This window comes from Lissotriton helveticus, chromosome 6, assembly GCF_964261635.1.
Source record: "Lissotriton helveticus chromosome 6, aLisHel1.1, whole genome shotgun sequence".
In the NCBI taxonomy this organism is placed as follows: Eukaryota; Metazoa; Chordata; class Amphibia; order Caudata; family Salamandridae; genus Lissotriton; species Lissotriton helveticus.
This window is the reverse complement of record NC_136067.1, coordinates 984,219,365-984,243,595: the sequence shown is the minus strand read 5'-3', so window position 1 is coordinate 984,243,595 and position 24,231 is coordinate 984,219,365. Positions and strand designations below refer to the sequence as shown.

The window sequence follows — 24,231 nt, the reverse complement described above, 5'->3', positions numbered from 1 at the left end:
TTGTGGTTGCTAATAAACTTGCACCAGAGGACCGGAGCTGTCTCTGCGGAAGGTACCAAGAAAACCTTTCTTGTAAAGGGATTGGGCCCATCTCGTGTGATGCTCTGTACACCTGACAGAGTGATTTAAAGAGAACCCTTTCCTTTATTGGTAACCAATGGAGCTCTCTCAGGGCACGAGTAGAGGACGCGTTACACCGCAAATTCAGCACCAGTTTTGCCGCGGCAGACTGAACTCTTTGCAACCCCTGGAAGATGTACTGAGGAGCCCCTAAATACAAGGAGTTGCAATAGTCCAGCCTGCTCATCACTGCGCTGCTTACTACCAAGAAGGGCAGATCCTTTGGTAGGATCGGAAGTATCCCACGAAGCAGACGTAGCAGGCCAAAGCACACGCTAGCTGTCTTAATTGCCTGAGACTCCATCTGGAGGTACTTATCTATTAGGACCCCGAGATTCCGTACCGTACTGGCCGGAATCAGTGGATCCTCCTCAGGGGTAAGCCTAAACTCTATCGGGGTATGAGGACAGCCTCACCTGTGCGCAATATAGCACCTCCGTCTTCCCTCCATTGAACTGCAAAGAGTTCCTCCGCAGTCAATCTGCGGTCTGACACATGCACTCTTGGAAGCGGTCCATGGAGACTGCCTGTTTTCCTTCCAAGGAGAAAGCCAGCTGTGTATCGTCTGCGTAGTTGACCAAGTCAACCCCGAACGATTTAATAATAGGGAAGAGCGGCTGCAGATAGACATTAAAAAGGATGGGGCTAATGGTGGAGCCCTGTGGGACCCCATAGGCAATGGGTGACTTACAGGATGTAAAAGGCACCATGGTGACTGTCTGTTCTCTCCCTGTTAAGTAGGAACAGTAGCCATTGCAAAGCCTGTCCCTTCATGCCTATTCTCTCCAGTCTCTCCAGAAGGATTGAGTGACTCACTGTGTCGACCGCGGCCGACATATCGAGGAGCACCATGTGTTGTATTAATGTTGAAAATGTTAAGTATGGATGTATAAATGTTCAAGATATTAAATATGGTCAATACCGCACCAGTATTATGCATAGTGTGTGTGTCTAATAGATATATGTGTATGTCAATTTGTACTTGTTTATGCATTCACATACGTGTGTTATATGTGATCTTACACATGTTCACCTATACTTTGAGTGTAGATTATTATTTACTTAAGTGCTTGAATGGTTTCTTTAGTGCTGACAAGCATTCCCAGGCCGTTTCTGTGGTCGTACATCCCAGACTATGCTCAATTTGTTGTTGTTTTAGATACATTCTCTAAATAGTGCAGGAAAAAGCACGTACATAAAATATATAATAGGGAAGATATATTAAGCAAAGTCAGTGTACACGAAAGAAGATAAACATCTGCTGTTTGTTATTGCTATGTACTCCCAAAGCATACAGTTACCGAAGGTTTACACACCCATGCAGAGAAATGGCTTTTAATCCATGCTTTCTGTGCTTCCAGCGTCACTAGGGAAAAGTTCTGAAAAACATTGGTATTTGAAAAAAAATAGCAAAACGTTGTGCAACTTTTTAATTGTTTTTAATAAAGGATATTTGTATCCAGTGGCTGCTAACAGTTCCTTTAAAGTAGCTGCCAAAACCTGCCCGGGGCGGACATAAATAAAGTGCCTGTGATTTCAGCAAATCTACCAGATTTCAAGCTTTGTACTTGGATGCGCAGGTCAGGGCACCATCCGAGTACAAGGCACCTGCTGAGTGCCCCGAGCCTGCATCACTGGCTCGTAATGCTCACTTGTGAGGCCGTTCTTAGGGTTCGTCGGACCCACATGCCTCGTGTTGACACCAAAAACTAGGTTCAGGAATCCACCATCACTCCTTGGGCCACTTCCATACATGCATTGTAGAAGGAGAGCTGGCACCTTCCATTTAGATCGAAAATATATTTATTCTCCAGAGTTTTCGCATTGTATGTCATCTACACTGGGAACACATAACAGTGGACCTTCAGTTAAAAGTCAATTCAGACACTTTTTATGTTAGGAGGATTTCATTAAATGTAATTTAGTACATGCTTTAAATACTTTAGTGGATCAGAGCACCTGCTGCAGAGATCTGGGGTTCACAGGTTCAAACACAGACGAGTTCCTTCTTCGGTGACAATAAATTGAGTGACATTGACTCGGTTTCAGTGCTTAGAGACCTTTCTGCTTGTAGTATGCACTATGGAAACATGTATTAGCGCTGCAATTTGTAGCTGGGTCTGTTGGACTTTGAGCAGACAACTTTGAGTATTACGTTTTCTGTGTATTGGGGTTACCCCCTGCACACACGTCGTATCTAACACTGAACTGGGAATTCATACTCATATTACCAAGCAATAGCGATAATTATCGCTATTGCTTGGTTAGAGACAAAAATTTACCGCTGAGCTGCGGCGATTTGTATCGCAGATAAACGTTGGTATTACCAAGGTTTATCGCAAATGCGATAAAAAACGGCGCAATGCATGAATATCGCTGAAAAGTCAGCGATATTCATGCATTACCGAGCTAATGCTCTTAGCCATGTTATCCACCTCCCATTGGATAACATGGCTAAGAACTGCTCAGGGCAGGTGTTAGCTTTTGGAGATATTCGCGCTTAGCGCGAATATCTCCAAAAGTTGGTTATAGGAGATAGCGATGATAGCGACTGTTTCCAGTCGCTAACATCTTGGCACGCCCACTTTGCATGTCATTAGTGATAAATATCACTGACATGCAAAGTGGGGCCCAAGATGGTCGCTATCTCCTACTAGCTGTCGCTAACTGGTGTTAGCGACAGCTAGGTAATAGGGAGATAATTTTATCTCCGCTTTCTTGGCTTTTAAAGCCAAAAAAGCGGAGATAAACCCCCTTGATAATATGCCCCTCAATCTCTCAACCTGAGCAACACTGATAAGTAACAATGTTCCAATCAATAACAGTCTTTTCCAGACATTGTGGATTCCGTATCTTCTTTACTTATTCCAATCCAAATTTCATAGTTCAATCCAATCAACGGGTACAAGTAAAGGGTTCTTCAGCATTACAGATAACCAACAGACTTTGATACGGAATCCACAATGTCTGGAAAAGACTGTTATTGATTGGGATATTGTTACTTATCAGTGTTGCTCAGGTTGAGAGATTGCATTCGTAATTTAGGATAGAATCTTATCTGTCTACTGTTACAACCCATGGTAGGGGTTGTATCTCTTCCTTAGAGCATACACTAGTCGAAGATATACAAAGAGTGAATATATTGACACTGTTTGGAGCATTATTCCCTACTGCCAATCTGTTGTGGAATGTTTTGTAACATTGAACTGGGCTCATATTTCATATGTGTCCATTGCCTGCCAGTGATTACGTCCATTGTGGACTATAACTACTGGGTACATTTTTATACGCAGCATGTGTGCGTGTACTCACTTAAAAGATATTTGTCACTGTGTGCAATTGATATGTGTGTCTCTGTGAGCCTGTCGTTGAGTGTACCCTCTTTTCAGGATGCATGAGGTTGTACAAACATCTCACACATAGGGCACAGCGTTGACTTTACCAGGTCTCCTCTCAATGTGCCTGATCGTGCCCTCATTTCATGCATAGGTGCTGGCATGTCATTATGTTGGTGGTGTTACATAGCAGTTCACTTATTGGCACGTCAGTGAGCATAATCTCAGTGCAATATTCAACACACATGTGCCACAGTGGGATGCAGTGGTAGTGCAGGTTTCTGGTTACCATATATGGAGTGCGACTCCTCCGTCATGCCTGATGTGGGCTGTGGTTTCCATACACCAGTTGGCGGGAGGGTGTGCTTGCACCATCCGGCTGTAGGGGGTTGCTGCACATACAGGAGGCAGGCGCACAAACGTGCTCCCACTGTCCCCTGAGCACTCTGCTCCAATTACCACTAGTATACTTTCAGGGACACATGTGAAGATGTCCTATACTAACTTAAATCAACCTAACCTCTATTATTTGAGCATTACCTCTTGTCTTACCACTCATATATCCCTGAATTTTGTTATAACTATGCATGTTTAAATAAGAAAGGAATATGATCCATACTGATTAGTTCCCCTTTGTAAATTTGTTACTGTGTGGTGCGCTTTAAACCTAATCATACCCCCCAGCTGCTGATTAAACGCAGTGATAGAAGGGCTGTATATCGCAGTCCGCTCTATCATCCACAACCAGGAAAAGGGAAAATCTTTTTTTTGTTGTTGACTATAATCCCATTCCCTTTTCGCCATAAAGGGTGACTCCCTAATTATTTTGTATAGATGTCCTTGTGGGAACCAGTCTCACACCAGGATGTACCCTTCCCTTGTGGACGTACCAGGAGTAGTGAGGATCTGTTTTAAACCCTTTAAACTCCAAGTATTGCTTTACAAGTTAGTTGAACGCTTGTGTGCATGACTTATAAATGGCTAATCCATGCTTCCCAGTTTATCACAGAGCCTAGTGAGAGTTTGCAATCACAGACTCTTCATGTGTGACACAACTGTGAACCGTGGACGTTAGGGATTTTGCAGTACTTTAAGAACATTTAAAATCCATACAAAGTAAAACACACTGAATCGCAAAACACTGAAAGCTTGTTTTATTGTATTTCATTATTCAGGGGGCGATGGTCACTGCAACTTAAAATAGGCCCTTATGCTAAACAATGTTATTCTGTGGTCGGACAAATTATTAACACTTCTTGAAGCAGCCACCCATCGGGTGTGCTTATTAGGCATGTCAGCTACAGATCAAAGTATTTATGATTGTTGAACAACATTGAGAGAGGTAGTGGTTGAGGGATCCATGGTTAAAGCGACACTGATTTTATACAAAAGGTGTATTTGTTCTGGATATCTATCTGAACTCTGACATGAAGATTTTTCTGCACATATACTGCCTCTTGGAGCCACTTCTTTGTTTAGTATAGCATCCCTGCCCTGCTTAGCGTTCAAGGTTGTGGCCAGTAGGGGTGACAATGCGTTATGGTGGTGTCCGCACCATGAAGTAGCATAGGAGCATGTGGCGCTATACAAAACATAGAAGTGGCTCCCTGCGGCAGTAAACACCCACAGGGCAATGTCTAAGGCACGCGCTATAGCAGTGTTCTGTGTATATGTAAATAAGGCAGACACTGAGCAGCGCACAATGCACGTGTCACGTGCACTAAGCATTCTGCTGTGTCCATGGTGCACCCCTTGGGTACAGTCTTTAACTATGTCGAGTATACACGTAGGAGTGTTCAATGTGCTGTGATGGGCCAGAGACACATGGTCTGGGACTGCCGGCCACCCCCTGCCTTAACACGCAGACAACAGTTACACCTTTAACAGACCAACAACAGAATTCTTTGGAAGGCAGGGGGTCTCGAGCCTGAGACCCCCCGGCCTTATTTTTTAAAATATGAAACAAAATGAAAAATGTTAATCAAATTAACATTTACATAATTATTAAATGCAAACTTCAGAACATTAGATTTACATCCATATTTGACATGATATGATGGGCTAACCTTAACAAGTATCTAATACAGCGTGGTTCCTAACATAATCTAACATCCTGATATTAAAATTGCATTTTAATAATTTCTGGTCCTACGGCAAGGTCGCTAACCGGTGTCAGATCCTTTTACCCAGCTACGCTCTCACGTCCGAGATGCGCATGCGCGACAAGGGCCCGTTTACCCTTGTGCGCTCCGTGAACTCCATTTAACCATAACAGGAGGGCCCGTACACTCGCGCCCTTAGCGTCATAGTGTATGTGTGGGGTGGCTAGCAGCCTGAGGAAAGCGTTGACTCCCCTCCCCCGCACCCAAGCAAGCGGATATCCTGCCCCTAAAGTTCTGGGAGAGACCAGTGGCCCCTCCCCCTGGGCGACCCCTTTCGTGAATGGGGCCGCCCCCACCTAAGGACCTTAAATTGCTGCTCACCATTTATGACCTTACCGCCAGACCCACATAATAAATACGACATTACTAACTAAGAGGGAAAAAAGGCCTAAGGAAAAAGAGTTAATGCAACCGCAATACACACCCAGAAAACATACACATATTAACCCTGCCTGTAAACGTGGAAAAAAGGCCTAAGGAGGAAAAACATTATTCCTACGATATTGCATAGCATCACACCGTATACCTAACAGTGTCCTTACCAGAATTCTGCTACCAGGGGATGGAGGGTGGGGAAAATTAAACGGCCCCGCAGCGGGGCGAGGAGCGAGCCTGGGAAGCGCGGGCACAAAGAGGCCGGTTCCCGCGCTCCCCAGGCTCTTAACCCCTCCTATGCCGCGGTCCCGCCCCTTGACCCGGAAGCGCCAAACTGCTTCCGGGGCAAGGGCGGGACACGCGAACAAACCGTGATCGGCAGAGGGGGGGGCGGGCCCAGCCATGTGTGCGTGGGGGCCGATTGGCCCCCCCCTTTCCTCATGGTCTGGGACTGCCGGCCACCCCCGCCTTAACACGCAGACAACAGTTACACCTTTAACAGACCAACAACAGAATTCTTTGGAAGGCAGGGGGCTCGAGCCCGAGACCCCCCGGTCGTATTTATTAAAATATGAAACAAAATGAAAAATTGTAATCAAATTAACATTTACATAATTATTAAATGCAAACTTCAGAACATTAGATTTACATCCATATTTGACATGATATGATGGGCTAACCTTAACAAGTATCTAATACAGCATGGTTCCTAACATAATCTAACATCCTGATATTAAAATTGCATTTTAATAATTTCTGGTCCTACGGTAAGGTCGCTAACCGGTGTCAGATCCTTTTACCCAGCTACGCTCTTACGTCCGAGATGCGCATGCGCGACAAGGGCCCGTTTACCCTTGTGTGCTCCGTGAACTCCATTTAACCATAACAGGAGGGCCCGTACACTCGCGCCCTTAGCATCATAGTGTATGTGTGGGGTGGCTACCAGCCTGAGGAAAGAGTTGACTCCCCTCCCCCGCACCCAAGCAAGCGGATATCCTGCCCCTGAAGTTCTGGGAGAGACCAGTGGCCCCTCCCCCTGGGCGACCCCTTTCGTGAATGGGGCCACCCCCACCTAAGGACCTTAAATTGCTGCTCACCAATTATGACCTTACCGCCACAGGCCAGCATAGTTGACCAACTATCTGCCCCCCCCCCAACCGCCTACACTGAAAGGTCATATCCTCCTAATCAAAACCCTCTACCCCTGCTAGTTTGTTCTCTATCCATAGGGCATTCCCTGACTCCGTCAAATGTACCCCAATCCTGCAAGTATAGACAACCCCTCCAACAATTGCCAACCCTTTTTTATCAGCCGACTGCTATTGTAAATTGTCCCTCTCAGATGCACCCCTATGGGATATACGACAATTGAGGTGTTTGAAATACTTTCTCAATCCAAGTGTTGATCCTCTTTACCGAGTGCTTCTTCACCGAGTGATTCTGCGCACTCACCGAGTCCACCCCCCCCTTTTTCTGCAGCCTGGGAAACAACTGAGACCCCCTATGGTGCGGTCTGGGTTTTATATTTTGCTAACCTGCTTGATACTGCAATTATCCCTTCCACCAGAACCCCCTTGCCCAATTAAACCCAATCGTTGCTACCCGCCTGTCAGATAATGACTGAGGGTGGGGGGGGGCGTGCCTATCGAGTACCTCTCCTTCCCCGCTCTAGACGGACAGACCCCACCCTTCGGGTCCCATAGTTGCTGTGACCGGGGGTATCCTGGTACTATACGGGTACACCTCCCACTGGCGTATCGTGAAGTCTGCTAACCACTCACACCTGGCCACTACGCTCTGGGAAATGTTAAGTGTATGTCTACTTCTTTACTATGGAAGTCCCCACTTCCCGACAAGGGGTGCTGAGGTGTTGCATAGGCCTATTAATCCTGGGATTGCCCAGGCTAGCAATGTACACCCTTGTGCACTGCCCCATCCCTATCGTTGGCCCTACCAATTGGTAACCTACGAATATACCATGCTGACACTGGTGGCCCTGCGAGCACAGGCGCCGTTACTGTAGAGATACAATTTCCTGGTACGGAAAATAGTGTCATTTTTTGTGAAACAACATCCCGCTACATTACTGCGGCCAGCCCAATCTAGGGTTAACACACCAAAACAATCAACACAGTGCTGGCACCACCTGCGTCCTTGACCGCACGCCCATCACACCTGACGTTGTTGCTTGCCATCCTCTACCTGACGTACGCATTCCTTGGCCTGTCCACCTGTTGCAGCTGTTGTGGTGTGGAGCACTTCACAGATATCCACCATGGACCCGGCCATACATAAATGGAAAAGATAAACACAAACCATTAGTGTTTCTGGCGATAACTGCAGTACACGTACTTGTCTTATATTGCCATCACATGCTAAGTTTTGGATAAGATTAGCGCCAGATGTATACTCATTAACACTTCCAACTGTAAGTGTTTAGCATAGTCTCAGTTTGTGTCCCATGTAGTGTGTTTGGATTAGTGTTACGGAGAGAGTGCCCTGTAGAATGACCTTCATTAAAGAATAGTACCCAGTGTGCAGTGCAGTGACCCAGTGCATGGGGTCCACAGTGAATACAATGGCGCCCTCATGACTCCTTAAGGACGATACACAGTGTGAAGTGCAGTGCCACGGCACATTCATTGTTGCTAAAGATTCTGCTGCACCCAGGACATCTCCTCCTATTCCTGGTTTTCTACCCACGTCTTTAGGCAATAGGATCTAAGTTTGAAAGGGACAGTCTGTTTGCCAGTGCAGCATCAAAGTTTTTAAGCAAAGGATTAGCACAGCCTTAACCATGCCTGGCAGTAAAAATGGCTTCCTACTTTCACATTCATTGTTACTAAAAGAAAAAATTCTGCTGCAGGCAAGGACATCACCTCCTATTCCTGTTTTTCTACCCACGTATTTATGCATGGGATATAAGTTTGAAAGGGACAGCTGTTTGCCAGTGCAGCATCAAAGTCTTTACACAGAGGATTAGCACAGCCTTAACTATTCCCGTCTATAAAATGGCACAAGAGCCTTTTTTGCCCCCCATTTTGGCTACCGGTAAATACCATCCCAGCCAACCTGACATGATCACAAGGATCCCCCGACATGTGTTTCACCCTTCTCAGAGAGCTATAACACTGTCCACACCAGAGTGCACACCGGGTTTAAGTCTAAACAAAACCCGTTCAGAGAGACAATGCTACATCAATATACCAGAACACCAAAGCAGAAGCTCTGGATAGTTCTCAAGTTTGATTGGAAAGCAGCTCCCGTACATAGTACTCTCAGCAACAGTATCCCACTGCGTTTCGGACTCCCCTTAAAAATCAATAAGACAAGAATCTTTTACGTATCCCTGCTTTCCCGATTTGAATACATTACTAGGCCCCCCCCACGGTATTATTCGTCTTCTAATTGAAATACTCCAGTCCCTTGTTTGGTTTTCTGCTTTGAGTTGCACAGAACATACGTGCCTCGCAATAGAGTGCTGCCCAACCTGAGAAACTGGCTTTCACACCTACTCACCTAAATGTTACTCGCGGGGAGGACCCCAAGAGAGGTCATTAGCATAGAGAAGTTTACGATATTCTTTATAAGTATCAATCCCGTTACCACTCCCGGCAGGACATTAAGCTTTAGCTTTTGGTCAAATACCCTCCAAGCCAACCTGACATAATTAAAGGAAAACCCCTTACATGTCCCGCCCTCATTAAAGCCCTCAGAGAGGTATAACTCTGTCCCTACCCAAGGAAGCGCCCAGTTTATGTGTACACGAGACCTGTCCTCCATGGAAACACAAACTTTAGGGACAAGAACTAACGTGCTGCAAGAATTATGCTATCCAAGAAACAGACATATGTGGGTAGTTCTCGAGTTTAGCTGGAAAGCGGCTCCCATATAGCGCACTCTCAACATCAGCAGCACTTTCCACACCTTATTAGAGCACTCAGAGGTATATCTCCGTCCCTACCCACGAGATCCCCCAATTTAAGTCTAAACAAAATCGTACAGAAATAAAATGCTGCAGAGATCCCGCCATAAAGAAGCAGTGAATTTTTGGCTAGTTCTCAAGTTTTAGGTGGAAAGCAGCCCCCGTACAGAGCACCCTCAACATCAGTGGCACACTACATTTTGTTCAACTCGTTAGTGCCCTCAGAGAAGTATCGCTCCATCCCTGCCCGAAGGAGCACCCAGTTCAGATCTACACAAAACCTATCCAGAGGTAAAGAGCTGCATAGATCCTCGCACTTTCACACCCGGCTCTCTCTCCCATGATCAAATGTTTATATTTGGCTGGTTGGTAGAGTGCAGTCCTAGCCGCCAGGGGTGGCGGCACTGTACAGAGTAAATTCATATTACTGGTTGGTAGAGTGCAGTTCTAGCCGCCAGTGGTGGCGGCACTGTACAGAGTAAATTAATACTACAATGGGAGCATAGCATATTGCAGCACACACACTCGAATAGTGTACCAGGGCTTTCTATTGGATAAAGATAGTTAGATCCACAGTGCTTAATTTGTCAAAATAGAAAACATTGGGCCTGGGTCCTAGTCAGGTGGCCACAACAGTTAGCCCCACCCATTTCCCCCTCCAGTGCTGGGCTTGACATTATTAACACATCACTAACCTAAGGACTTGTAAAATTGTGCAAGGGTGACATCATCAAGTGAGTACACTGCAGTATTACAACGTACATCCACCTTTATGTGTAGAGTAACTAAACAAAAGAAACACTCTACTTGGTACCTTGTCCTATTTTGTAAGTAGTTTGAAATGCACAGCTCCCTCCTTGCTCTGGACACTGGGGCCCTGCGTGGAGAAGGCGGGTAGCGTTATCCCTTAAAAAACCTCTGTCTGTTCACATAAAATAAAGTAACATCCCAACGACAGCGTGGAGCGCGCCAAACATGCACATAAAATGTGGATGAAAACTGGGAATGTGTCTCACAACGGGGCGTGACCAATGTAATTAAGGGCGTGGTTTAAAATAACGTAAGCCAGAAATACGATACAACAACGAGTAACATCATACCTACAAGGTTTTTAGTTGTATAAGATAAATAAGCAGCAACTATGGCTCGTATATAATATTGCAACATTATTCCACTTAAAGCCCTGGTGACACCACGACGATGTTTCCAAAAGAGAAGGGAAATCCATAGAGAAAATGACTCTTTACAGGCGTTCCCTTCCCCTACAACGCTCTCCGGGCATAACGTCATGCCCTAACATCTCTACAAGTGAGAAGTGAGCAGTGGGAGCACACGTACACTGAAGCGCCTGCTGTCCATGGAGTCCGGAAATAGAGCACCTGTGTCATGGCTCAAAACCGAGCCCGATAGAGACCCGTCTAGCTTTTCCTTTACATTTCCTCGCATGCCAACCCGTCCCATCCTGAATGAGGAGATGCAACTGGCTTGTGCAAAGATGTGATACAGTAACCACCCGCACATGCGCATCTTCTTTCAGAACATGCCAGCTGAGTCTCGGGATGGATCAAAGAGGATTGCGATGAACAAATTAAGACATTTTGCCCTAGTGCTGTACTGCGTGAATGATGTGAACTTGGGCCAACCTGTGCAAGAATGGAATTATCTCTTTTAGCATCAGACAAATTATATATGTAATGAGGAAGGAGCCCTGTTGTAAAGAACACCCAATAATAAACCAGTGTGATATCCATTTCATTTCAAAAGCTGCTTGTGCTGCATTACCTCACGAGGGTGCGAAACCGCTGCGTCGCTTCTTCACTCCTACTCAAAAATTCCAAACAGTACATTTCATGACACACACAGCCTGCTGATTGTGTTGCACCACGTACATCCAAATTTCACACCTGGGTACCCGCCAGGACCGCGTGGGAAACCAATGCCACCCATACAAAGGCAGCAGGGTGAAAATCCCAGCCAAGCACTGCTCTGGAAGGTGGAGACCATTGAAATCAACCAGTAACTACAATAATGTTTTCGATGACATGTTACAAACCAATAAATATGAGTGCACTGGAGGTGCCGGGGATTGAACCCGGGGCCTCATACATGCTAAGCATGCGCTCTACCGCTGAGCTACATCCCCTGGCTCCGGTGCATAAAGTGTGTGACAAAGGGAACAAAGGGACCCAAGGAAAATTACTTTATACTGAAAATCGACTTTGCAGAGAGCAACCTGCAATTACTGTAATCACAGCAGCCAAAAGCAGAAAGAGTTCCAACTGTACGCTCGTTTCGGAAGGAAGCAAGGGACGAGGCACCGCACACGCAGGTAGGCACTGCGGTGGATACCCACGGGCGCCCCCAAACACCCTGCCATTGCGGTGCCCTCTGCCGTAAATTGCCCCGAATGTCTCCTGCCCAGCCCTAATCCGTGCATATGCACATAAGGAGCTCGAACCGGTGACCTTGCGTCATCCACAACAAACCCCGCCCAACTGAGCCAAGCAACAATTCCTGATTCCAAGGCGGGAGCGGGGATACTCACACCAGAAATCGAACGTCCTGTGGTCTGCTCCGATGGCCATGCCCCAGTGATCCTGCCGCTCATGCAGCGAAGCCCCCCAGGTGCCAACCACGTCCCGGGCCCCAGAGCAGGTCCATGTCGCCAGGAACCCCGGCGCTCCGATGCCGAAACCGCCGCTCCGGTGTATGTACGCCGCTGGCAAATCCCCCCAAACGCTCGTCACCGCCTGCTCGTTGATAAACCGCATTCTCCGCCCTGAAATAAAAAAGTGAACATTAAACGGCCCCAGAGCGGGGCGAGGAGCGAGCCTGGGAAGCGCGGGCACAAAGAGGCCGGTTCCCGCGCTCCCCAGGCTCTTAACACCTCCTATGCCGCGGTCCCGCCCCTTGACCCGGAAGCGCCAAACTGCTTCCGGGGCAAGGGCGGGACACGCGAACCAACCGTGATCGGCAGCCATGTGTGCGTGGGGGCCAATTGGCCCCCCTTTCCTCTCTTAGCGTTCAATGTGTATGTCTCGATTACAAATCCAACAGAGGTGTCTAGTGTGCATATCATGGTTAATGGGCAACTAGCCACGTCCAATGTCCCAACAAGAGTGGCATGGTCTCTAGTCATAGTTTATGTGCAGTTTGAAGGCACCAAGCCTACAGCAGTGTCTACTGCACATATTGTGTGTACAGACTACTTAAAATACCCACTGTGCCTTTCATTTGCATTGAACTCTCAACAGTTTCCAATGTGCCTATCATGTGTTCAGTTGATTGCAGATTCTATTGCATACCCATCACAAAGTCCCACCTGCATTTCATGTACTCTGACCATTATCATCCTCCAATGTGCACCTCCTTGTTAGAGACTGCGAAGGACACTTTCACGGGGCAGGTTGTACGTAAACAGGTGATAATATATGAATTCTGCCTAACTCCCTGCAAATATCCTGTCAGCACCGTGACATGCTGCTTTTTCTTATCACTGCCTTTCATAAGCCAGCAGTGTCTTGTTGTGACACATAGCAGCCCTTAAAGCCCGCCCCGAGCCTGCTGCAGGTGAACAAGTCACAGGGAGCGTCATCTTTGCACTCAGCACCCGGGAGGCCCGAGTGCACTTTGTGAGGAGGGCGGATGACCCAGGGCTGCAGGGGGTGAGCTGCCAAGGTAGGCTTCCAAAGAAAAGACATGAGCAGAAAGAGGTGGAGGGTGCTGGGACACCCAGCAGGCAGGAGACGCTCATATTTAGCAATCAAAGTCCATTTTGTTACGAGGGCGGGTGACCCAACCCAATTGAAGGCTGAAGGGGGTGAGCTGCCAAGACTGTGGCACCTGCAGAACAGACATCAGCGGGCGGGAGGCTGGTTTCATTTACCTCAGCCATGTAGGCATGAGACTTTCATATGCAGCCGCCAGGAGAGGAAGATTCACTCTCTTGGGTGAAGAGGCGTGTGGTGAAATGAGTGGCTGCAACAAGGGTTCGATGGGCTCCAACGCATGCCATGAAAAGGGTCTTCAGCCTCAGTTTGGTAGTAAAAAGCAGACACAGTGGGGTGTAGGTGCCCCCTCACAACCCTGGGCCCCAGTATGACTGCACCTGCTGCACTCTGGCTAGCTACAGCCGTGGAAGAATTTTGTACAGTTGACTGACTCTTCCTTGCATCAGCAGCCTGTTAAAGAAATCTCTCAATTTTGTGTTCAGTCCAATTCACTTCCACCATGGAGATCAAAGAGTGCAGGGAGTTATATAAAGTTATTATTTGCAAAGTGTACATGATTTATCACTTGCCTAGTGTGAAATTCGATGAATATCAGTTATTAACAAAGAACAGGATGAAAACAGTCCAGGTTTCAGCCTTTTCTCGTAGGATTAACAAACAAAAAGGGGCCATGTACATTAATAAATATGTATATAAATAAATACTGTGCCTCTCTAAGACGTTTGTTTACTTGACCTTATGAATGTTGGCAGAAATTGCTGGCACTGCCTCTGGATGGAGCCTATTCCAAGACATGACTATTCATAGTGACAACATTTTTTCCTCTGACTGTGATTGGGCTTTTCCTTTTTGAATATATCATATGTCTAGTTGATTCTGCTTTTCCCTAACCCCAAAAAGCCTTCATGATGGGTCAAATAGTTAAGCTTGTGCCGCTGATATGCATTATTTATGAATCAGACAAGGCCAACTCAGCCTTTCATCCCTTAGTGGTTGGCAAATTGAGTGTCATTAAAAAGGGCAATACTAACCTTAGTTACAGTGCTATGAATCAGCAGCATCATCAGAACAAGCTGTCTTGCGCTGCTGTGGAACGGATAATGGGAATGCATTATAATTGTGCATTCCAAAGGAGTGTCAGCCATCTTACATGGTTTTGTGGAGAGGAGATGGTGTAAGTGGTAAAGTGCCGACCTTGAGTCCAGAGAACAGGGTTTGAGTCTCAGAGGCTCAACATCCTGTTTCTGTGTAAAGCATTTCTCAAGTTATAAATTCTGTCAAATTGCAAAATAGAAATAAATGTAATAAATGTAAAAATCAATCCTCTAACTTTGAAGTGTTTAAAAGAAAAGTAAACAGGTGCCCTCCTGATGGCATTGAAAGGTGCAGAGATGAAGCAAAACTAAATAGGCAGGGACAGGGCGGAGGGAATAGGGGTGGAAGAAATAGTACCTACATTAAAGCGGATGGCCATCAATGAAGGAAAATTAATGTGCAGTTGAGCGGTGATTCTGAGCTCCAAATGGAAGTGATTTATCAGGAGCTAATGAGAAGCCACAAATAAAAGCAATGCTGGAGTCAACCGATGGTAATCAGCAGGCGGGGTTACACTCCATATAGTGAATAAAGTAGGTCTTGCAGACAGAGCATGCGTGCTGCCTGGGCTCGGCCAAAAAACTATTGAAATTCACTGAAAAAAAACAAAGGTTACAGGGACATAATGGTTAGAAATTAGCATTTAAAAATCTTTAGAAATTCAATGTAAAAAAAGCTAAGCTTAGAATGACGTTGTAGTTAGGGATTAACATTTTAAAAACCATTGAAATTCACAGAAAAAAACAAAGGTTACAGGGATGTTATAGTTAGGCTCACTTTTCACTCATACAAACCACTGAAATTCAGCTGTTTTATTTAGTAAGCTAACTATAACTTGTACACCTGCAATGAACTGCCTATTATGACCTCACATATTACATCACTCATGACATGGTCAGGGACATCCCTCATGACATCACTGATAACATCTCAAATGACATCACTGATGACATCATCCACAGAATCTGTAAAGCACCCACTCACGCCTCAATATAACCTTTCATACACCCACTCCAACTTTCACACTACCATTCTCAAAACCATTCACACATCTATACCAGTACTTACACAGCGACTCACTGATTCATAGATTAACACACACATCCACTCACTAACCCATAGAGACATTCATACACCAGCTCACTTATTATTACAGCCTCTGTCATATCCAGTCATACACCCATGCAGCCACTCACACACTGTCAGTCACCCATATAGAAACTCACACACCTACTCACTCACTCATACAGTCAATCACACATCCACTTACTCACCCATACAGTTGCACACACACTCACTCAGTTGCTTATATAGTATCTAAAACATACACATTCACCTATACAGTCACTGACACAAGCATACACTCACCCATACTTCTACTCTCACATTCACTCACTCACCCATACAGTCACTCACATACCCATCACTGTTCTATGCTGCCTTTTACATACCCAGATACTCACTCACCACTGAAACATGCAATCACTCAACGAGAAAGTCCATACACACACTCACTCACTGTCACAGCCCCTCATACACCCACTCACTCACTAATACTGCCACTGACATATCCACTCATAAACCCACACAGCCACTCACACACTGTGTCAGTCACACATAGAGCTACTCACACACCTACTCACTAACTTATACAGTCAATCAAACAGCCACTTTCTCACCCATGGAGTTACACACACACTCACTCATTTACTCATATAGCTATTAGCTACTAACACATACACATTCACCTATACAATCACTGACACAAGGATACACTCACCCATACCTCTACTCTCACATTCACTCACTCACCCACACAGTCACTCACATACCCCATCACTATTCTATGCTCCCTTTTACTCACTCATATACCACTGACACATGCATCACTCTCAGAGAAAGCTCATACACACACTCATTCACTATTACAGCCCCTCATTCACCGCTCACTTACTAACACAGCCACTGACATATCCACTCATACGCCCATACAGCCACTCACACACTGTATCAGTCACCAATAGAGCTACTCACACACCTACTCACTCACTTATCCTTCAATCAAACAGCCACTTACTCACCCATGGAGTTACACACACACTCACTTATTTACTCATACCGTTACTAACATATGCTCATTCACCTATACAGTCACCGACACAAGCCCACACTCACCCATACTTCTGCTCTCACATTCACTCACTCACAGATACTGTCACTCACATACCCCATCACTCACTTATGCTGCCTTTCACACACCCATATACTCACTCATATACCACTGACACATGCACTCACTCACCAACAAAGTCACGCTCCCTCACACATCAACATGAATTGTATGTAAGAAGTATGAAAATGTAGATGTATTAGTGTATACAAATTAATTTTTAATAAGGTTTTTAATAGATTTTCGTATTTGGTTGTGTACAGAAGGAAAGGAAGGGACCCGCTGTCTGAACGGTTTGAGAAAAGTCACTGGGCTCCCTACCCTTTTCTTCAATGGACACATTTTTGCACCATTTGGATAAGAGACTTTATAATTTTGGTTTTGGCACTTTAATACATTTTCATTATTGTATTTATTTTCTTCTTTGGTTAATATATTAATTTTCTGCAGTAAAAAGCAATTTTGTTATATGTTAAGTTGATTATATAACAATAAGTTTACAACTGTGATGATATGGTCAATGCAATTGGATTTTGAAAGAGAGAGAAGGGTGCACATGTAGGGTAAGTGCAGGTTAGTGTAGGGGTAACAATTACTATTCTAAGTCCAGGGGGGTGCATCTGTAGGGTAAGGGCATGTTAGTGTAGGCGTAACAATTTCTATTCTAACTCCAGGAGGATGCATCTGTAGGGTATGTGTTCGACACTGTATGAGTAACAATTACTATTGCAAATCCAGGGGGTTGCATCTGTGGGGTATTTGTTGGATAGTGTATGAGCAACAATTACTATGAAAAAAAAAGGAGGAGAAGGAGACACGCACTTTCACGGTGAACCTGGAAGAAGAGAAAGAGAAAGTGACGAGAGATGATTTCCGACGAGTTTAGGCTTGAGAGCCTGGTTAATCATTGAATGGGGTCTGGCAGATAAGTCCGCACTTATTCTGCAAGAAGCCTTTCGGGGTCTTTCGAAAGCAAGTCATCTTTAATAATTGCCTCTCGCTGCGTGTACTTGCAAGGTCATCTGATTTGCGTGTATCTTAAAAACAGAAACTTTCTACACCTCTATTTCATTGGTTGTGAAGCATTGCAAGAAGAAATATTACCGACCAATCCCTTTCCTTGCGCAGATTTTGAAAAACATTTGATTGGCTGTTGTGTGGTTAACTCTAACTTCCTGGTCCTAATGTTGATTGGCTTGTTTTTTCTATGTGACGTTACGATACCCTCATCATGTATGTAGCCCATTTTGTGACGCACTTTATTTTACAATGCGTTTCAAACCCTTCTTGATAATATGCCCCCAGATGTGGTAGGGTGTTTTTAATTTTAACTGTCTACTGTGCTCACAAGTTTGTTGAATGTGAAGGTATTTAAAAATATTATTCTATTTTCTATTCTATTCTATCAGGCCTTTGACTTCTTGTGCCGGTGTGACCTCAGCAACTTATCGGATTTTGGGTGAAGCAACTGGTGAGCTCTATTGTGTCCTGAACTCTGCTCTGGCTGTGGATTGCTTGCAGCAGAATCTGTTTGCTGCTAGTTGACTCTCTGTAACGGCAACTCCCTGGTGAAGTGCGTGTTTCACCCGCCGTATTTTGGTTGGTGCATTCCGGACGTGGCAGGAGATTACAGTTTGCTCCCTGACCTCCGCGAGTGGTGCCCGGTGTGCGGCCGAAGCCGTGAGGGTCCTCTGAACGCGGCGGGAGCCGCGAGTGGTGCCCGGTGTGCAGCCGAAGACTCGAGGGGTTTCCCTGAACGCGGCGGGAGCTGCGAGTGGTGCCCGTTGTGCAGCCGAGGGCGCAAGGGTCCCCTGAACACGTCGGTAGCCGCGAGTGGTGCCTGGTGTGTGGCCGAAGCCGCGAGGGTCTCCTGAACATGCGGGAGCTGACAATTTGCTTTCTGAACACGGCGGGAGCCAACAGCTTGCTCTCTGAATGTGGCGGGAGCCGACAGTTTGCTTTCTGAACACAGGACTCCTAATTGTGGCAGGAGGTCTTAACCATGCTAAAAGCCATAAGTGATAGTCCCCTCTGTGTAAGCTGATAACAAACGCTGCTTTTGATTGTGGAGATGCAATAAATTTTGATAGTAGTAGAGCAGAGCAAGGATCCCGTGAAGATGCTGTGAGGAGCTGCGTGGGATTTGAAGAAGAGTCTGTGAGTACAGGAGTTGGTGGTCATTGTGAACAAAGGGGTGGCGGTGGATGAAGCCTACCACAGGCACCTGTCTATAATCTCATGTAAGTGGCCATCTGTATTCACTATAGTGTCCCTTCAAGGCCCGAGTTGTGACTTAAGCCTTATTTGGAAACAGGCTTCAAATTAACAGGAAGTCTCAGCAGCAGGAATAACCAGCACTATTAGCAGCATAATAATCAATTAACAAATGACTGATAATGTATGTCTGATGTCTGTGGGAACTGTATAATCGCATTAGAAACTGTGAGTTAAGGAGTGGGAACTTGGCGCTAGGTTTGATGTTGCATGAGCGGCGCACCGGCGTTTTGGCGCTTTGGAGCTTAACCTCACTGGCTGTGTTGGCTGGAATTGGTCAAGGGTATTTTTCTAACTTTGGATCTTGTTGGCTTAGCAAGGAGTGCACCACTGTCTAGCGCTTCGATCTCGCTGTATCAAAAGTAGGGGGCAGCAGGGATCAGCAGATTAAGTACACGGCTGTCCACGATCCACGAACCACCAGGTAATACCTCCTTGGCAAAACCAGGACGACTGAAATTACAACTGAAATAACACTAAGTGATCTTCTGCACTCTAATGGCCTGTAAAAAATTAAGATCGAGAACTATCTTTATGAAGAGGATGTGAACAGAAGAGGCAACTAGAAAGAGCACTGGGAAGATAAGAACCGGAAAGTCAGTATCGAGCCCTGGAATTAAAAAATATTTCGCAAAACTAAACGTAGATGTACAGGGGCAATCACAAAAAGACCATCAGATAGTCCAGCAAAAAAAAGGGAATAACGAGGCTAGAAAGGATGGAATACAAACCATCGATCAAACCCAAATTCAAAATCAAAGATCTGATATTTCACATGGGATCCCAAAAGGAGACACAGAATATTCAGAATAGTATTCCACAAAAACTACAAGACTCGTTTGAAAACATTATTTCGATTCATAAAACAGAATCATAAAAGTATGACATAACAATATTACAAAATTTTAAAAGGATCAAGCAATTTATACCTAAACATTATTATTATATTGACGTTACATGATTTACGAATACATTTAATAGAAAACACATATATTTAAAAGAAGAAACAATTTAACAATAAAAATGCAATTTATGTGATTACCTAACTCTAAGCTATATGTAGGAAACAGCAATCCAAAACAGTATCTGTTTCTGATACCGAGTGCTACTCTAATAAAACTAAGCACAGCGTTACATATTGCTGGGGTTGATAATGAGAGTAAGTGTTCATATCCCTCTTTATAATAACGAGATCCAAAGGTTAACAGAATTGGTCTAATAAATCTACTTCTTGGGTCTTTGTACGGGGAACAAAAAAGTACAAGATGAACAGTGTTTTGAGAGACTTTGTTGTTACAAGCACACAAGGGTAAACTCTCACACCAGCCCACTTGCGTTGGAAAAGCAAATAGACGAAATCTAGTTAAATAAAAGCGCCATTGTGTCTGCCCTATATATGAAAGGTAAGGTTGGTGCTGCAGCTTTCCCCTATGGTAGATCGCCCTCTCATTATTTCTCAACACACCTAGATTGGTGCGATAAGCCTCTTTAATTAATGGCTTAGTCTCAGGTCCAATGGTTTCAACATTCGAGAAAATATAGTCCAAACCTATCTTAGAGAGGGTTTCCCTGACGTATAATAGCCATGGGATCTTATCAAAATGCTCAAGCTTGAGGCAGTCTTGTAGTGTTTCCTTAGTGAGCTTCAGATCATCAGAACACCAAACATTGCTCCAAAGCAGCAAAGGGGAAACATGGATGGTATCACTCACAAATTCAAGACCCACCTCAGCATGGCAAAATATGTTAGCAGTACCTGTTGGGACACATAAAAGGCGTTTTATAAACTTATTTTCCATGATTTGGATATTGTTACAGGATTGAATACCCCACACTCTCGCACCATATGTTGCAACTGGGATACATTTAGCTTTGTATAGGGATTTCAATTCTGCAACCGGCTTCTGACCCAATTTGCTAGAAAAACGGAAGATGGCCTTAACAGTTTGGGTGGCCTTTTGCACACTGGCTGATATTAGAGGATCCCAGCTCAAGGTTTTATTAAATAAGTTACCCAGATAATTAAAGCTGTCAACTTTCTCAATGATTGAGTCCTTCACCACGAGCCTGCGAGATTTTACCCCTTTCGGGCCGCAGACCATGGCGAAGGACTTTGAGAAATTGACCCTTAGATCTAGCCCCTGCATAAAGGTTTCAAAAGCATTTAAGCAAATTTGTATGCTATTGGCAGTTAGGGTCATTAAAACCGTGTCATCCGCATAAGATAACATTGGTATACGTTTTCCATTTACCTGGGGAAAATCAGCACAACTTTCTAACAGGGAGGCTTCCAAACCATTGGTGTACACCAAGAACAGGAAGGGGGCCAGTATACACCCCTGGTGAACCCCCTCAGTCGATGGTATCGACTTTGTCTTCTCCCCTGCAGGGCCAAATCTGATCCTTACTGTTGTGGCAGCGTGGAGTCTGCGAAGTAGTGTGATCAACGCCTCCTCAAACCCCATAGACTCCATTATTTGCCAAAGTTTATTTCTACATACAGTATCGAAGGCACTGGATAAGTCCATGAAAGCCAAGTGGACACAGCCACGCTTGGCTCTCATGTACTTACCCATGATCAGCGCCAAGTTTAGGCACTGCTCAGAGGTGCCTTTTCCCCGCCTAAACCCGTATTGGGATTCAATGATAATACCATTCGATTCTGCCCAGGTTTCTAAACGAGTCAGGATCACCCTACCCATTAATTTACAGGACCATCTATTAGCGATATTGGTCTGTAACAGCAGGGGTCACGTTTGTTACCCTTTTTGAAAATCGGGACCACTACTGCCTCTTGCCATGATGTCGGAATACGGCCTACCACAACTGCTTTGAACAAGAGTAATAAGAGTGGTGCCCACACAACTGTATTATATTAAAAAAAGTCCAAAGGCACCGAATCCGGCCATGGAGCTTTCAGTGAAGTGCCCTTACTAAGTGCAGCCTCTACCTCAGAGAGAGTCAGTGAGAGACTAAGCATGTTTGCTGACTCCCTCTTTGTGTCGCAAAGCCCCTCGAGGCTAGTTACGAGGTGAGTCCCTTTTGGGTTGAAAATGTTCCCATAGTGTGCCTCCCATACATCCCCTGGAATGTGGACCTGTAGAGTGTCCTTCTCTTCACTTTTTAGGAAAGGACGATTTATGACCTCCCAAAAAAGTCGACTATCCTTTAATTCTGAGGCTTTGCCCAAATCATCCCATGCCTGTCTTTTTAAGTCAGTTTTGCGCTTGATGATGGCATCTCTATAGGCTTTCCTTGCCCTTTTGACCAGAGCCCTATCCCGAGGTACTTGGCGTAGTGCCTTAGTTAAGCTCGATTGCGCTCTGGAACCTTCAGAGTCGAACCATTTGCAGGTAATACCCTTTTTCCCTCCCATAGGTTTCAGGAGATGAGAAGCCACATTGCCTAAAAGAGCTTCGAAATGATCAATTATTACCTCTGGCTCATTTGAGGGCGTTAGGCAGACTTCTAACCTTTGTTTATTTATCTTAAAAATCTCCAGCTCTAAATGTCTGGCGTCTACCTTGTCCCACCTTAGGGTAACCCCCTGGTTCTGGCTAAATTTAATTTGGTGTTCCACAATCTGCGTTCTCTTAAAAGCAGGGCGCAAACTCAGGATAAGTGGATTGTGGTCACTTGCTGGGTTAACCTCAATCTGGAAATCATTGATAAGGTAAGTGTATTTTCTTGAGACCAGAGCAAAAGCAATAACACTCATCTGGCCTCCCGCACCTTGAAAAGTTGGGATACTCAGGGGTCTTGAAAAGCTAGACATATCCAGAGCACAAAGATCATTAATTAATATAATATTGTTTAAGGTCTCACCTTGTTTAGAATGCTTAAAATGCGCAACAGGCTGGTCATTTAGGTCTAACAGGCCACAGACTCTAGAACCACTACATTTACACAAACAACAATTAAAATCACCTACCCACATAATAAAAAGAGGAAGTATGGTATTAGTTACTTTCGCAATCTCGTCCTGCAACTTTTGTATGACCACTGTAGTTTGGGGATCAAATATATTATAATACCAGTTGATTAAGAGCAAGGGGACCGAAAATAAGTCCTTAATAACAAGCAATTGAAATCAAGGGCATTCCACCAGAGTATCAGTTTTAATCATATCATGCTTTATAGAAATGGCTGCCAAAAGACCACCCTTGGCTCTACCGGCTTGTGAGGGTACTGCTGGGACATTAGAAGATTGGTAACCATCCAAACCCGGGGACCCCCTGCTCCATGTCTCCTGGAGACAGACTATATCAAAGGATTCAATAAACTTTAACCATGCCGGATCCTCTAGCCTCCGTGAGAGACCAGCTATATTCCACAAGATCAGGCGGAAGGAATCACCCTCAGCCAGGCTGTCTAAGTCCCCCACGTATGTTGTGGTTTGCGACTGGGGTACATCATTAGGTCTCGGGGTTACTACCAATTGACTGATGTTTACGTCCAGTGAAACAGATTCTACCTGTCTGGAGATAGCGCTCACGCCCGGTGGTAAAATGCAATCAATATGCATCAAATCACCTTTCTGGTGCCCAGTGGGCGTTGATGGTCAGTCCACCATCTCCAGACATCTGTATCTGTTCATAGTTGGAATTCCTCTCCAGGTATCCCTGAAAGATGGTTCCTGTATAAAATGTCTACTAGGATTTCCCCCCCAGTCCACCCTGGCAGGGTGTCTGATGGGATTACCTCCCCAATCCTCCCATTCTCTTCCTAGCGCTCGTTGGCCTACTCTATGCCAGTTCTGATCATAAACTGAGTCGTTGTGGGTCCCAGAAGGATAAAAAAAGAAAAGCCGTTTTGTGTCTATACCTTCATTGGTGATTCGGGGACCCCAGGAACAGATGTGATTCACTGTGCGAGGATCCTTAAAATTAATCAAAACACAGTCACCCTGAGTTGTCTTCTTACCATGGCCCACCCAGGGAACTCTGCCAACCGTTATGATCTGACTCGACCAATTAGGTGGTAGTGGTCGGTTCTTATTGAGCCAGTGTTGGACCTTGTTCATTAATGCCCAGGGAGGTTCTTC

The 24,231-nt window shown here is 45.2% G+C and overlaps 1 non-coding gene across 1 annotated transcript; it reads right to left on the bottom strand.

Moving 5' to 3' along the window:
• Positions 1-11,988: 11,988 nt before the first annotated feature.
• TRNAA-AGC (transfer RNA alanine (anticodon AGC)) lies at positions 11,989-12,060 on the bottom strand. Its single transcript has one exon. It is a non-coding gene; the product is annotated as a tRNA-Ala (tRNA).
• Between the last annotated feature and the right edge of the window lie 12,171 nt (positions 12,061-24,231).